Here is a 17,376-nt window from a genome sequence, read left to right as displayed (position 1 = left end):
AATACAATAAAATGACAAGTGGAAAATAGAAATTTTAAAAATTTGAAAAAATATCATGTGTCAAAATGAATAAGAGGAGGATATGTGGCAAAAAAAACCTTCATTTATTATAGTAGATTATTTTATTTATTTTGAGTGGATAATGATACGTCCATAATAATTTTTAACCATACTTAATAAATTGTGTTTACATATTTTTACATTATAATTATCTAAAACTATCTACAACATAAATTGTTATGTATCATGTAAAATCAGTACCATTTTTAATGGCAAACTCTTATGTTTTTTCCTTATTATGTTATTTATTTATAAGGAGCACGGACTCATGCAAAAATGGAAAGGAGTTATCGGCGATAGATCGTGTCAATCTGTGTTGGATTTGGATTGACTTATTTAATAATTGGATTAAGATTATGTTTGGCATACTAGCTGAAAAGCTAATTATTAGCTAAAAGGTAGCTGTTAAATAAAAAACTAGTTGATAGCTGAAAAACTAACTGATAAAAAATGGCGTTTGGTAAAATTAGCTGAAATATATAAAATTACATAAAAGAACATGTAAGAGTATGAATTTCTATAATTAAATAAGGAGTGTGTTTGCAATTAAAAAAAAAAAAGACTCCTAAAAAACTAGTCTAAGGCTATATTTGGTGTACTAGTTGTAAGCTAAAAAGCTAAGTGATAAAAAATAACGTTTGGTAAAACTAGCTGAAAACCTGACTGAAAACTATGAAATGACATAAAATGACATTTAAAAAAATATGTTTTTATAATTAATTAAGGGGTATATTTGGAAATTTAAAAAAAAAATCCTAAAACGCTAGTCTAAGGCTGTGTTTGTCGCGCCACAGCTAGCTAATAAGCTAGCATATTTTTCGAGCTTTTTTATATTGTCGTGCTTGGTAAGCCAAAAAGTAACTTATAAACAATCTTTTTTAAATGTTACTTAGACTAGCTTTTTAGGAACTTTTTTAAAAATTTCCAAATATACCCCTTAATTAATTATAGAAACAAATACTCTTACATGTCCTTTTATGTAATTTCATATATTTCAGCTAGTTTATCGAACGTCATTTTTTATCAACTAATTTTTTATTTAACAGCTAGCTTTTCAACTATCAGCCAGTTTTTCAACTAACAGCTAGCTTTTCAGCTAGTACGTCAAACATAGCCTAAGTTGATTTTTTAAAAAGCTAACTTATAAGCTACTTTTTGGCTTGTCAAATATGACAACTTAAAAAAACTCGAAAAATAAGCTAGCTGTGACGCGCCAAACACAATCTAAGTAGCTTTTCTAAAAGCTAGCTTATAATCTACTTTTTGGTTTACCAAACATGATAATATAAAAAAGCTCGAAAAATAAGTTGACTTATCAGCTAGCTATGGAATGCCAAACACAGCCTAGGTGTGAGACCCGTGTACTACACAGGTTTATTAAAAATAAAAATTTAATATCAATATTTAAACATTAAATATTTTATAAAATAACACTTTTACATAACATAATGTACTCTTTTGGAACATTTATAAAAAAAATCAAATATTCTTTAAAGCATTTATGAGACTTTATTATCATATTAATAGAATGTTTTTCTTTCCTTATAAAACTCGTTAAAATTTTATGGAATTTTATTTTAAAAAATGGAAATTCCCAAAAAATAACAAGTGGAAAATAATAATTCTAAAACTCTCACAAAATTACATGTAACAAAACTGTTGAGAATTTGACAGATAACAAAAAAACATTCATTTATTAGAGAAGATTGATCATGTCAACCCAACTAAACCTATTTATTTAAATGGGTTTGATATTTTCAATCCATCCCAACTTTTTATATAAATGGGTTGTCACCGGGTTGTCCAACCTATTAAATAAATGAGTTAAACTTAGGACTTATTTATAATCAAATTAATTAATTAATTAATTAAATGTTATACCTCTTAAATTAGTTCCATACAAAAATAAAACTTCATAAGTATAACAAAAGCACATTCTCAATTCATAAATATAAATAAATTGTTCAAATAACATTAAAAATATTTAATTTCAAAATGCTTTTGGAGATTCGCTAGTATGATCGACGTTAAACAATGATATGATGTAACATCCCAAATTTCCAATAAAAATTTTCATTTTTAAGTAACGAAATCCTTTCTATAAGATATAAAATTCCAATCACATTTGTTTTCAAAATCCATAACATCAGACAATTTATTCATAATATCAGAGTGTCCCCAATAAAAACGCCAGAGAGTACATGTTGCGTTATCACGCCGGGCTCTTGCCCTTAGATCTTGAAGTACCTGAAACAACCAACAAACTGTAAGCTAACGCTTAGTGAGTTCCCCATAACATAACCCACCAAATCCATATAATCACATAAACCATATTAGCCATATAAGCTACATAAGCTATGCATATAAACATATAAAGATGCCATGGAAACCCTCCAAGATCTTACACCGGGTGCCACTAAAACCCCCACATGGTCTTAATCCACTATCATGGGAACCCCCACATGGTCTTAACTACCTACCATGGGAACCACCACATGGTCTTCATTAACTGTCATGGGAACCCCCACATGGTCTTAGCTAACCAAAGGAAATATCAATACAAGCTAAACATGCTTATTGAATCCCTTAAGTTCATATTTCTAATACTTGATGCTTTGATAAGCCTTTATCTAAGCTTCTTAACTTCATACACCTTTGCCTTAGAAATCTTAAAAATGTTTCTAAACAAATTCATAACTTATGTTACTAAGTCCCAACTGTTCAGACTAATTGCCAAATCTCACATTTCGAACTATGAAGAGGGATGTCGAAATCATAACCAAATTTGAGAATACAATTTACACAACTGATATCTCCTTAATATCTCTCTTAGTGAAATCATTTTCTCACAATCATTTTCAAGAAGAAGGGAAACATTATGTCACTTAGATTTTATAGTGTATGTGTTCCTATCCATATGAATTTTACCAAAACCAAGGTTTGCGACAAATTCAAGCTCATATGGACTGAACTTGTTCAATTTTGATTCCTTGCCTCATGGTAGCATGAATTCCCACCATGTCTTCCAAGCAATTCACCCCTACATATCAATGTACTTTCCATTGATCAAGGTGCATTGTCTTTATTCCTTCAAATGAGAACTCATAGAACTCACATGCATAATTAACTTAACTGGAATGGCACATAAATAAGAGTATGACAGGTTATAAACCTCAAGTCACGTGCTAGTAATGATCAACTAGGTTTATAGAGTCAATCACCTAAAGTCCTTCAAGTCTACACTTGTTTAATAAAATGGATTAAACCCTTTACTGGGAAGTTTCTAGTTTTGTGTACTGAAAGGTATGATTTGAAAAGTATGCTTTATACTAGAAAACTGTGCATTAAATTTGTGTCCTATGACCTGACCCATACCTGGTACCCCTTATGATGACTTAATGTGTACAGAACATATATATAACTAAAATCGAATAGATACTAGGTTGGGTGAATCTGCTCTAAGCCCACAACCCAACGAGAAACATGAAATAAAGCCGAAGGCATACATCCTATCATATGTCGGATACCATTTATATATATCCCTTAATGTATACATTAAGGAATCATAAGGTTAGCATTATGGTCCCTATCTACTGTATATACTAGACCCGACTGTTCCGTTTGTCGTTTGTAAAATATAAGTATTGTAGTATTGTATAAAGTGACTACTATTATACTAATTGCCTTAATTTGAGTATTAAGGTATAATGTGATAGCTAGATCCTATACTAAATGCTCTCCCTGTCAAAAGATTCGGGGAACCAAACGCGACCCCTGCAATGATTGCAAGCCTTGAACATCCACATTATGATTATATGATCATGTATACCCGATATAACTATCACCTTTTGTTTAGAACAATGTGTTAGTGATTCATTGGTATAGTTAGATCTTGTAATTGTTCCATGCTATAGCACCTTATTATGTTTGTTATGTTATCGTGTATTGTATCTTCCTCCCTGTTTCTCTTTATTGTGTGTTCTCTTATGTTATCGCGTATTGTATCTAGTATGAATTGACTCTCTAAACTATACCCATTATAGTTTACTAGTATTCTACTTGAACTATTATTGAAAAGACTCATTTTACTAACAAGTTATGTTTATAATTTAAAAATGGAGTTTTGCTAAACTATAAAGCAACATAACTGTAAAATAGTTTTTAAAATGTTTTGACTACTTATAGAAGACATAAGCAACATTTTGAACGATGTTTATAACAAATTATTACACAATTATCATTGTGTTTAACTTGTATTCCCCCCCCCCCCCTTAAAAGCATTTAAAACAGTTAAAAGATTCAATACGGGGGTATGAACTCACCTGATGTGGGTGATTCAAACGGTTATGCGTGTAAGGATGAGAAGTTCCAAGAATGAAGTCCCGAGACACAACAAGTCCTAAATGATATATAATGACACATATTGGCATGAATATAGTGTTTGTAAGAAACTATATGAAAGGAAACACCTTCCGAGACTAGGAAACACTTTGGTCAAGTGTTGGAATCACATGTGATTCAACAAAGGAAGGTAGATGACACTAACATGAGTTCACTACCATGGGTTTACGGCCCAAAGGATTTTACGGCCGTAAAATCATGGTCAAACATGGCTAAGAGTGAGTTTTAAGGCTAGCGATGCTTTAGGGACTTTTGTTCTATACTTGTATGAGAAAGACCACCTCAAGTGAGGCTTTTGATGAGTTTACGGCCCCACCAGGTTTACGGCCGTAAACTCATTGTCATGATGGATTTGAGTGAAGTTTGAGGTCCTTCAATCATCAAGGAGGGGTTCTGGGTCACTTGCCTTGCATCCAATAGGGTTTATGGTCCAAATGGCCACCTAAAAGGGGTTTACGGCCTTGGGAGATGGCCTGGCCGTAAACTCCATTTGATCTTGTGTTCTTGACGATTTTAAGTGTCTAAACGTGAGTCCTAAATAGATATGAAGTATAGGGAAGAGCACTTACGATCTAGAAGCATGAAATGGTTGATATTGGCCAAGATTGCCCCTCTTCCTGAATCGGATCACTCGTTTCCAAGGAGATGCCTTCTTGAGTACAAAGTCTCTAACTTGGAACTCGATCTCGGATCGCCGCCTATCCGCATAACTCTTGTGGCACCTCTGGGCTGTCAGTAACCTCTGTCTGACTTGTTGTATCTGCTCAGTCGTCTTAAACACTATATCAGTACTACCCATCACTCGCTGCTCTACCTCTCCCCAACAGATGGGGGTCCGATACCTCCTCCCATATAAAAGCTCAAAGGGAGGCATACCAAAACTCGAATGGTGACTGTTGTTGTAAGAAAACTCAGCCAAAGGTAGGTATGTGTCCCAACTCCCCCCGAAGTCCATAACGCACACTCGAAGCATGTCCTCGAGCGTCTATATTGTTCATTCACTCTGGCCCTCCGTCGGTGGGTGGTAAGTAGTACTGAAGTGAAATCTCGTACCCAACTCCTCATGGAACTTCTTCAAGAACCTGGAAGTGAAACGTACATCTCAGTCTGACACTATCGAGATCGGCACTCTATGTTGTGACACCACCTCTCTAACATATATCTCTGCCAGCCTCTCCGCAGAAGAGCTCTCACTGATAGCAAGGAAGTGAGTGCTCTTCGCCAGCTGATCCACAATCACCCAAATTGCATCAACACCCCTCACGGTCCTCGGAAATTTGGTGATGAAGTCCATAGAAATTTGTTCCCACTTCCACCAGGGAACCTCTAGAGGCTGCAACTTGACATGCGGATGCTGGTGCTCGTCCTTAACCCGACGACAAGTCAAGCACCTCTCTACTACCCACGCAACATCCCTTTTCATACAGGGCAACCAATAATCTCTCTTCAGGTCCAAATACATCTTAGTGGACCCGAGATGGATTGAGAAATATTGATCTGTGAACCTCCTCCATCAGTATGCTACGTGCCCCGCCCATAAACAGCACCCAAATCCGACCATGAAAGGTCATAAGCCCTCGACTATCGGTAACAAAATCGGATACTTGCCCAATCACCCACTCTCTCTTGTGGTTCTCCAGTCTCACAGCCTCTGCCCGGGCCTCTCGAATGGTATCCAACATCAAAGTCATTATCGTCATCCTCGTACATCTATCTCGAATCGGGGCACTCTCCGCCCTACGGCTCAAAGCATCGGCTACCACGTTAGCCTTGCCCGGGTGGTACAGGATCTCACAGTCGTAATCCTTTACCTCATCCAACCATATCCTCTGGCGCATAGTCAGGTTGGGCTGATTCATCAGATACTTAAAACTCTTGTGGTTCGTGTATATGGTACACCGAACCCCATACAAATAATGTCGCCATATCTTGAGGGTGAACACAACTAGCCCCAACTCCAAATCGTGGGTGGGATACCTCATCTCATGAGGCTTTAGCTGTCTCGATGCATATGCTATCACGTGCCCTCTCTACATAAGCACCGCACCCAAACCCGATATCGACGCATCACAATACACCACGAAATCCTCCAAACCCGATATCCAGACCTCAAGTCTATCTTGGAGAACCAAGATGCACCTTGCAACTGATCGAACAAATCATCGATCCTCAGTAGTGGATAACGGTTCTAGACCGTCAAAATTTTCAACTCCCTGTAATCAATGCACATCCAGTATGAACCATCCTTTTTCTTGACAAATAGGAACGATGCTCCCCACGGCGAGCTATTCGTTCGGATGAATCCCTTCCCCAACAGCTCCTAAAGCTGAGAGGATAACTCCTGCATCTCTAGTGGCACAAGGCGATAGGGTGCCTTGGCAATAGGCGCCTCTCCCGGAACCAAATCAATATGGAACTCCACCTGCGTCTCCGGAAGCACACCCGACAACTCCTTGGTAAAAACATTCGGGAACTCACGCACTATCGGAACCTCATCGACAGAACTCGATCTCTTTTCGGCAACTCGTATATCCATCACATAGGCTACAAACCCTCTACAGCCATGTTGTAGACTCTTTCTCGCCCTGGAAGCCGAGCAAAAGGCTGACCTTGATCGGGTACCCTTTCCATACACCGTAATTACTCCCCCACTAGGGTCTCGTATGGTCACCAACTGACGCTCGCAGTTGATAACAGCTCCAAATCGGCTCAACCAGTACATGCCTACGATAACACAGACATCCCCCATCGCAATCGGTACCAAATCTATTGGGAACTCAATGTTGAAAATCTCGAGTACGCATCCTCGAATCACATCAGTAGCAAAAACCGCTTGCTCGTCAGCTATAGAAACTCGTAGAGGGCGACTCAATGCCTCCCTTCGGATACTGATGTGATGGCTAAACGCTAATGACATGAAAGATCGACTTGCACCCGAGTCAAATAACACCAAAGAAGGTATAGAATTCACAAGAAAAGTACCTATGCATACCACCATATAAGCATAATATCTCAGACTCAGTAATACTAAACAAAAGAATACATACCAGCCACGACTTCGAGCGCTGCACAGACCTCCTCCGTTGTCAACTGAAAGACTCTCTCGCGAGCCATCGGTGCCTCGGCCTTCGCTGGCCGGACCTCTATAGCTCTAGCAGTAGGTGCAGATCCCTATGTTGATCCCTGAAGTAGCTGTGGGCACTCCGCCTTCTGATGGCCAATCTGGTTGCAGTGAAAGCAAACTGCAAACCCCTTGGGGCAATCCCTCACGAAGTGTCCTTCCTTGCCACACTTGTAGCACACCCCTACCCTGCATACTCCCTCATGGCTCTTGCCGTACTTCTCACAAACGCAACCCTTCTGTCCCCCATATCTTGAATCAACGGGCTTTGCCCGCTTGGCTATCGGCTGTGAGTGCATAGGTCGTGTGTCCCTCCTCTGAGACTCGGCCTCCTTCTTGGCCCTAGTCTCTAGCTCAATCTCCCTCTTCCGGGCATTTTCCTGGAGCTTTGAAAATGTCAAGTTCATCAAGAACTCAAGATTGTATCTCCTCATTATGCTCAGATATTGGCTCATACGTGCATGTTCGGTAGACACATGCTAAGTGCAAAACAACGCCCTATCATGAAACATTCGTGTAATCACAGTCACAGACTCCGTCCCCTGCACAACCCGTTCCCTCTCCATCGGGGGAACATACTCATCTCGGAACAAGGTAGTGAACCTCTCCCAGGTCACCGTTGTAATCTTTATAGAAGTGAAATCAACGGTCACAAATTTCCACCAGTCCCTCGCTCCTAAGCGAAGCTGGTTCAAAGCGAATTATACCCTCATATGCTCCAGAGAAGAGCAGGTGTAGAAGCATCCCTCAATGTCAGAGATCTACCTCATCACGGCTATCAGATCCTGAGTCCCATCAAACTTCAGTGGCTTCGTGTTGCTGAACTCTCAGTACAACAACGAGTCACCCCCTGTGGCCTCGCGGCAGCGATAGCTGCAGTGGCTACAGTAGCATCCGCCTCAGTAACAACAACATATCTCTCGTAAAACGTCTCAATCAACGTGGTATTGATGGACCCCGAGATCTTTCCATTGGATCCGGAAGTACCTGAAACATAAACTGAAAACCATAATCACGAAGGTTAGTGGGTTCCCCAAAATACCAAATATCATACATATCAAACACATAATGCGCCCTTCCCGATATATAGTTATGTCAGAAATATGAGATGGCCCCCCGCCTCATCACATTCATCAGGCCCCGTTTGGCATCGGTCCCCGCCTGGTATACATATAAAGACATAATGTGACATCCCCAAATTCACGGTCATTTAAAAAAAATTATTTATGCTTATTTGAAAATCAGATTATTCATTTTTAAAGAATAATGTTGCGGAATTTATTCCCAGAAAAACATGATAAATACATTATCAAAGCATTCCCGAAGAAATGTATTTTATTCATTTAAAAACATTGGGATGTCATCGTCAATACATAAACATAAGCATAAAAAAACCTTACATTCATTTACACTAGTGATTTACATCTCCTTTAATCTCTCAGTGCAATGTGTCTTCGTATTGATACATGTGATACAAATAGACTAAGTAGGTTCGGTTGGGAAACCTGCTGAGTACATAGGGATTTCAATCCCACAATGTAATATATATATATATATATATATATATATATATATATATATATATATATATATATATATATATATATATATAGAACTCACAAAATATAGAATTTCACCATATATAAGCAACTTTACCCTACCTCGCCGATCCTCACAACGACACGATCTATACTCTCGGATCTAAAATTAACATCTTTATGTAATCAATACTCCCATATCTAATATGTATGATCCATACTCTTGTATCGATACATGTGATACAAATAGACTAAGTATGTCCGGTTGGGAAACCTGCTGAATACATATGGATTTCAATCCCACAATGTATATATATATATATATATATATATATATATATATATATATATATATATATATATAGAACTCACAAAATATACAATTTCACCATGTATAAGCAATTTTACCCTACCTCGCCGATCCTCACAACGACATGATCTATACTCTCGGATCTAAAATTAACCTCTTTACTTAATCAATACTCCCAAATCTAATATGTATGATCCATACTATCGGATCAATAACTATGCCCATTCTATACTCTGGGACTAGGAACAATTAACTATGTCTTAATCCATACTCCCAGATTAATAACAAATAACTATGTCTTATCCATACTCTCGGACTAAGGACAACTTACTAAGTCTAATCCATACTCTCGGATCAATGACAAGTTTTAAATTTATTCCCTCCGTGTAAATCTCACTCGTACTCACAAGGAGATAATACCCAATATCCCTCTTAATTTATTTAGGTCTACTTTGTATCCTAAATCATCATATATTTATCATATATTCTCTTAACACGTATTTCAGGCAATATCAAGTATTTCACACATAAACATATAATTTAATACTTGTATTAAAATCATGTTCATGAAAGGGACTATGTACTCACATTAGTAGTGTGATTTGATAGAATCTAACTAGAAACAGTCAACGATTTGTGATTGTCGGGCTCGGAACGCGGAACGCCTTCAGCAAACGAGAGAGAGGAAAGAAGGTTTGGTGTAAGGAGAGCAAGGGTCGAACTTGCTATTTATAGGCTGCCCACAACATGTCCATGTTGTGGACTTGATTTTCACATTGTGGCGCATGGCTAAATCACTTCTTAGGCTTGCCATCTGCGTTCTGGCTTCGAAAGGTGTCCAAATGACATTTCCACGTCATGAATCTTATGTCCACATCGTGGAGTGTTAACACATCAATCCTGTAGACTTAGAACGTGTTTTCTAGCCTCAATTAGTGTCATTTACTAGTTTCACATCGTGAACTTAATTTTCACGTCGTGGACTTGAGGCCGATTAGGGTTTTTGCCACATGTCATGCCCTCAAACAACTACGTCTTCGAAAGGTAATAACTTTTGCGTACGAACTCTGTTTTTTATGTTATTTATATCCATGCGTAGGTGGAGATGTAATCTACAACTTTAATTTAGTTCATTAAGGCCAAAAAGTACTTTATCATAAACTCACTTTTTACGATTCCTGGTGTCGTGTCGGTTTTGTCGCAAAATTTCGACATGTTATAACTTCTTCGTTATAACTCAGATTTCAGCGTTCTTTATATGTACGGAATCCTTATGATATATAATAAAACTTAGTTAATATTATTTATTCTAAATAATCCTCTATCAAAAATTCATTTTTAACGCTTATCGTCTCTAAATTGACTAGCCCGAATCTGCGCACGTTACAATTATCTCCCCCTTATGATGATTATGTCCCGAAATCGTCAACAAAACAAGGCTTGTATAATGACTGCATGCATTATCTTTTCATCCTAGGTAATAATTGTATCTTCTATGTTCCTTCGAATGAGTATCGAACTCTTGGACTTATTAACTGCAGACGGTGCTCAATCTTGCACCCGTTCTTTATCCTTTGTTGGACTTTCAATTGTAACCTTTGAGTTACAAAATCGATCCTTATTGGAGACTCTTTCTTCTTCTTAAACATAATTAACTTAAGAGAAGTTATTTACTTCGATTATCGTAACAAACCGATGGGTCATGTTCTAATTACCTCTCATTATATGATGCAACGCTTAGACTCGGTCTCTTAAAGTCGAATTCTAGAATGATATATACCTTCCTTCATGTTCTAATGTTATATAATCACATTTTAGGATGTAACATTTCTAGATATAGGCTTTTTACTTAAACAATGGTAACAATACTTCTATTGATCGCTTTGATTATCTTTCACTTCAATCTTTTGGCTTATGTCGGATGTTACATTGATCTTGGTTTTCTGAATCACGTAACATACTTGTCTTAGTCGGACTCGATTTGATATGACTATTATGGTTGGATTATCAATCATCTTCTTAGTCATTACCGAAAAGTTGGTAGCAACATACTTGAACAAAACAGAATCAAATACTAGTGCCTTGGTAACCTTATGAATTTCCCTGATCTGAGTGCGAGTCCTGTGCTTCCGATCGTATAGGCCTCTACTACCATTCACACAGGGCCGGTCCAGACGGTGGGCAACCCGGGCGACCGCCCATGGCCCATGTCTCTAGGGGCCCAAAAATTATAAGCTATGTAGTGTGTATATATATATATATATATATATATATATATATATATATATATATATATATATATAAACTTATTGCCTAAATGATTTTTAGATCATAAAGTTTGTTCAAACTCAAACTAGCTCAAAAGATAATCAATTTTGTTTTCTTGTTATTGTTAATTGAACACGTTTATAATGAATAATAAATGATAGTTTTTTTTAATCTTTATTATATTCGTCTTTAAGGAGCTCTTTTTTTTTCGCCCCTGGCCCCATATACGTTTGGACCGACCCTGCATTCACACCTACCCATACTCGTCCTAAGTATTGTCTCGCAGTTCTCTAAGTCACCATACAATACTTTTATAAAGTCATTTAACACATCGGATAACATAACAAAGGTTTACATTATTTCTTAAAATGGTTACTTAGGTGTTAAAGTCCGCCCTACCCTATGTGTCTTATAATAGGCTATACCATATGATACTATCTACATGGCTACTTCATATCCCAATCTTCGGATATATCCTCACTTCTAATCTCTTGCATTGTCACCTGCTTCATCAAGGATCATCTGGAATGCTCTTGCCTTTGCCTTTGGTGGTACGTTTGGCTTCGTAGCTCCTTCCCTGTTTAGGCAGTCTTGCTTGAAGTTTCCCTCTTCACCATAATTAAAGCAGACTTCTCTCTTGGATATGCATTTACCGACATAGTGACCAGTCTTTCCACACTTAAAACAAGTGACTTCTCCGTCACATTTCCCAAAGTGTTTATTTTTACACTTCTCGCACCGTCTTGCTCACCTACTCTTTCTTCGAACTAGTCATCAAGAATTTTCTCTTCTCATTGGACCTTGAATATCCTTCAAACTTTCTCCTCTCACGAACTTCGACCTTGTTGGCAACTCTACTCTTGATCATCTCTTCAACAGACTTAGCAGCCTGGATAGTTGCCTTAAGAGTAGGTGCCTGGCGTACTGGCACAACATATTCCCATGATAGTCCCTTCATATACTTATCGACTTTCGTTAGTTCGTCAGGGACAATGCGTAATGCAAACTCCATCTTGTCTATGAAGTCGTTGGTGTATTCATCAATGGATATACTACCCTTCTTCAATGTCATGAATTAGTTCTCTAGATCTAGTAGGTTTTGGTCCGAGCAGAACTTGCGTTTAAAGTGTACCAAGAACTTTGCCTAAGTCAGTTGTAGCGGCTCATTGGGGCTTATGGTCTTCCCAAAGTGTTCCACCAACGAACAGCGTCACCTATGAACTAACGTACTACATATGTGGTTTGTAGCTTGCCATTGCAACCACATGTTATGAAGGCTAACTCCGACTCCGAGATCCAATCCATAACTCTGATTGGATCCTCCTTCCCTATGAAATTCGATGGCTTGCAAGTTGTGAAATCCTTATACTTGCATGCGTTCCTCTCGATCCCCTCATATTGGTTATTCCCCCTAACCACTGGCGGTTCAACTTGACTAAGGGTCCTATTATAACTCCTTTCTTCCGATTGACCTTCATTCAGTTCAGGCGGTTCAACAGGCATCGTAGGTTCATCCCTATTATTCAGCAACATTTGCCTCGTTTCTTCCTTCTGTTCGGCAATCATAGCCCGAATAATGGCTTGCACTCCTGCCATCGTGATTAGCTCAGGTGTAGCTGCTACTTTCGGCGCACACTCAATTACTTGGGGTTGAGGTTGCTGATTGCCATTAGCATTTCCATTGGTGTTTCCGAATCCGCTTCGGGTTCTTGCCATGACGATCTATACACCAAATCAGACATTTGGTGTGTAGTGACAAGAATTTAGATAGGAAAGTTTTATTTACAATAGACGTTTAAATATTCATTGTCACTCTTAAATGTTATATGCTAGTTCTAATATCATAGTCGAACGTTTAGAATCATAAACATATAAGGTTTCCAGATACGATCCGCAACAGACCATAGATCCGATCAAATAATAGCATATAAGGCATCTTTATAGCTATAACATAAATAATTTAGCACATAAAAGCAATTTAGGCATCCAATCCTACAGTAAGCTAGTGCTTGTGCCAATTCAAGTATACTACCTAAAATATTATAGACACTCATCTCACAATTATCGCTTAACATTCTAAGTTTAAGTCTACAAATCCTACAAATTCGTAGTTTGCTTAAACTAATTCTTTGATATCAACTGTCACATCCCCAAATTCATGTTCATTTAAAAAAAATTATTTATGCTTATTTGAAAATAAGAGTATTCATTTTTAAAGAATAATGTTGCGGAATTTGTTCCCAGAAAAACATGATCAATACATTATCAAAGCATTCTAGAAGAAATGTATTTTATTCATTTTAAAACATTGGGATGCCATCGTCAATACAGAAACATAAGCATAAACAGACCTTACATTCATTTACAATAGTGATTTACATCTTTAATCTCTCAGTGTAATGTGTCTTCGTATCAATACCTGTGATACAAATAGACTGAGTGGGTCAGGTTGGGAAACCTGGTGAGTACATAGGGATTTCAATCCCACAATGTTATATCATATATATGTTTTTGAACTCATAAAATATACAATTTCACCATGTATAAGTAACTTTACCTTACCCCATCGATCATCACAACGACACAATCTATACTCTCGGATCTAAAATTAACCTCTTTACTTAATCCATACTCATAGATCTAATATTTCTGATCCATACTCCCAGATCAATAACTATGCCCATTTCATACTATCGGACTAGAGACAATTGACTACGTCTTAATCCATAATACCGGATTAATAACAAATTATTATGTCCTATTCATACTCTCAGACTAAGGACAACTTACTAAGTCTAATCCATACTCTCGGATGAATGACAAGTTTTAAAGTTATTCCCTATATGTATATCTCACTCGTACTCACAAGGAGATGCTACCCAATATCCATTTTAATTTCTTTAGGTTTACTATGTATCCTAATCGTCATATATTTATCAGATATGCCCTTAACATGTATTTCAGGCAATATTAAATATTTCACACATAAACATATAATTTAATACTTGTATTAATATCATGTTCATGAAAAAAAGACTATGTACTCACATCAGTAGCGTGATTTGATAAATTCTAACTAGAAACGGTCAGCAATTTGTGATTGTCGGGCTCAGAACGCGGAACGCCTTCAACGAACGAGAGAGAGAGAGGAAAGAAGGATTGGTGTAAGGAGAGCAACGATCAAACTTGCTATTTATAGGCTGCCTAAAACATGTCGGTACTTGCTATTTATAGAAAACTTAACTTATATATCACATTATATTTCCAACAGTTTCAAATTATAAAAGTAATTAAAGGTGTCAATGAGATATTAAGTTACTATTAATCGTGTTTTGTTGTTGGCCTAAAATTTTAAACTTTACGGCTTTATATGAATAATAAACTAATTCAATGGAAAATATGAAAACTACTACTATTTACCATATGAAATGTACTGAAAGTTCCTTATGTCTGTATAAAAAAACATTTTTTTTATATAATTTTAGATAGTTTTTACATAAAAATGTGTTTGTATATAACTTTTTTTTTTATAAATATATGATTGTATACAAGTGTATTTATTATAGAATAAGTGTTTGTGTATTTCTTTTTTATAAAATATATGTTTGTATACAACTGTTTTAATAAAAAAACGGATATATATATATATATATATATATATATATATATATATATATATATATATATATATATATATGCACTTAATACATACCAAATTTTATAAATAGGTATTTCAAATACAAAAATATTTTAAAAAAAGTTTTATATAGAAAAAGAATGTTTTTATATGAATATATGTTTTTTTTGTATAAAATATGATTTTATAAATCAAAAAACATATTTAAAACAAAATTTTTAAAAAATATAAAAAAACTAAATTTAAGATGAATTTGTAACAAAATTTTGAAATCTAGGCTAAAAGTATAAATTTTTGATCAAATTTATAATAAAATTTAAAATCTGCATCGAAAGTGTAAATTTTTGATCAAATTTATAATAAAATTTAAAGAACCAAAAATGTAAACTTTAAAAGTTGGATTACATGTTCACTAAGGTAAAATAGTTAAAGTAAATGTTTTTTCCAATCTTTGAGACTTAGACTAAAAAAAATAAAAATAAAAATTATTAATAAGATTTTTCATCATATTTTCTATTTACCGATTTATATTAATAAGAAGATTATCTCATAAGTAAAAAAAAAAAAAAACGTGTATTCCTTTTGCACCACATAATATATGTTTGTTTCTTTCTTTAGAAATTTCTAGAATTTCTTTAAATTGTGATGGAAATAAAATCTTCATAAATTAAGTGAGATGATTGGTTTTTATTCTTAGTATCAACTATATGGTTGTCAATGTGAGGGAATATGATTTGTTGTAACTAACATAATATAATATAATCATTCCTAATAAATATCATTGTTACATGATATGTTCTTTTTTATTTTGATAAATACAATTTCTGATAATTTATAATTAAATCATTTCTATTTATCAGTAAAAGATAATGTCACCTAATAAAAACATATATTATCTAAATTAAGTAAATTTAATAAATCAAGAAATTCAACCAATTTTTTTAAACTTATATCGGGAAAGTCTTCAATCAATCTTCAATTTAGTTATGATCCTCCAAGAATCAAGCTTAGGTTATATTGTTTCTGTACAAATTTAAGTTTGATTTCATTAATCATTTATATTTCAAAACTTTTACTTGATTTGCTTCAAAACTTTTACTTGATTTCTTTCAAATCGGTCTATAAATATTTTCGTTTGTATATAAAAAAATTACGTTGAAATAGGAGATTTAGACTGTGAAAGAAACTTTACCAATAAAACATTTAATGTTGTATTCAAAAAAATATTTGAAAATTTATTATTTTTAAAAATTATTTAGAATATTTCATTAATGATTTTTTTTTTGTATTTTCGGTTCAATTACATATTTATTCAACAAAGTCTTTACTTATATGTATTGTATTACTTTAATAATTGGTTGATGTTCAAAATTTGATATATATATATATATATATATATATATATATATATATATATATATATATATATATATATCAAATTTTGAACATCAACCAATTATTAAAGTAATACAATACATATAAGTAAAGACTTTATTGAATAAATATGTAATTGAACCGAAAATACAAAAAAAAATCATTAATGAAATATTCTAAATAATTTTTAAAAATAATAAATTTTCAAATATATATATATATATATATATATATATATATATATATATATATATATATATATATATATATATATATATATATACTAGGTGTGAGCCCATGTATTACATGGGTGTATTTAAAACAATTATATATGTATAAACATTTGAAAATTTTGAATTTATAAGAAAAATGAGAAAAATATTGAATTACTAAAATAAAAGTGTTTTTTTTTTCTTTTAAATTTAAACAAATCATTTAGATAAAATAATCAAAGCATATAATGAGATTTTATTTTAAAATTTTGAAATTATAAGGAAAGTCAATTAATGAAATTTATATGCATTTATTATTAAATTTAAATACCATATGGAATTTAATAAAATAGGAAAACCACAAAATTACATATGAAATAAAAATTAATTCAAAATAACTACAAAATGACATGTGACAAAATGAATAAGAGTGTGACAAGTGACAAAAAAACCTT

Source organism: Lactuca saligna, chromosome 5, assembly GCF_052625555.1.
Source record: "Lactuca saligna cultivar CGN05327 chromosome 5, ASM5262555v1, whole genome shotgun sequence".
Classification (NCBI taxonomy): Eukaryota; Viridiplantae; Streptophyta; class Magnoliopsida; order Asterales; family Asteraceae; genus Lactuca; species Lactuca saligna.
The sequence above is the reverse complement of the archived record's forward strand: the minus strand, read 5'-3'. Positions refer to the sequence as shown.